Genomic DNA, 915 nt, shown 5'->3' on the forward strand with positions numbered 1-915 from the left:
TGCAATTAGAGCTAGAAATGTTCTTCAAAATTATCTGGCCTTTAGAATCAAGTTTGTATAGCCACTCCATAGTTTGGATTTGAATCCAGAGTTCAGTAGTTTAGGATTGCAATACAATTGACCTTGAAGGCTATCGTCACCCATTTCAAAGCCTCTCTGAGATACTGGAATAAAACATTGGTGAATAAATAAAAGTACACATGTTAATAATAACTAATGTCTGCTGAATGTCTTAGAAGTACAAAACAAATTTACATACATGATCTCATCTCAACTCTTACAAAAAACCCATGGGAAGATACACAAAACCACACAATGAAACTGAGGTTCAAAGAAGATGAGAGACTAGTGAAAGTTCACACAACTAATATGTCTACACTGGGATTCAAACTTATGTAACCATAATGATTTTAAAATTACAATTAATTTAATAAGTTTACAATAATCTTATTTGTTTATCTTATCTTATAAGTTTAATATCTTATTAATTTAGTCTAAAGACATATTTATATGAGTTTCTATGAAGCATCTAATGGAATCTGTTTTTCTGTAGAACATGATCACCTCTGCTGAATATAATCTCTGAAATGATAAGCAATAGGCATTAGACCTATGAATCCATTGGTACTGAAAATTCCTAGGTTAGGAAACTCCATCTGCCAGTACAAATTAACACCTATCAAATAATTTGTTGTTATAGAAAATATGTCCAGAACATTGAGGTTCAGTGTTTACCCAAGATCACATAGTCAGTATGTCAGAAACATATTTTGAACTAAAATACTTCTGCCTTTCATGAAAACTTCCTATTCACTAGGCTATCCTAGGTCTCATATCAGACCTAGAATTATAAAATCCATTTCAATGAATGTAGTATACTATTGCTATTATAGCAAGTTCAACTACATAAGTAAT

This window comes from Sminthopsis crassicaudata, chromosome 4, assembly GCF_048593235.1.
Source record: "Sminthopsis crassicaudata isolate SCR6 chromosome 4, ASM4859323v1, whole genome shotgun sequence".
In the NCBI taxonomy this organism is placed as follows: Eukaryota; Metazoa; Chordata; class Mammalia; order Dasyuromorphia; family Dasyuridae; genus Sminthopsis; species Sminthopsis crassicaudata.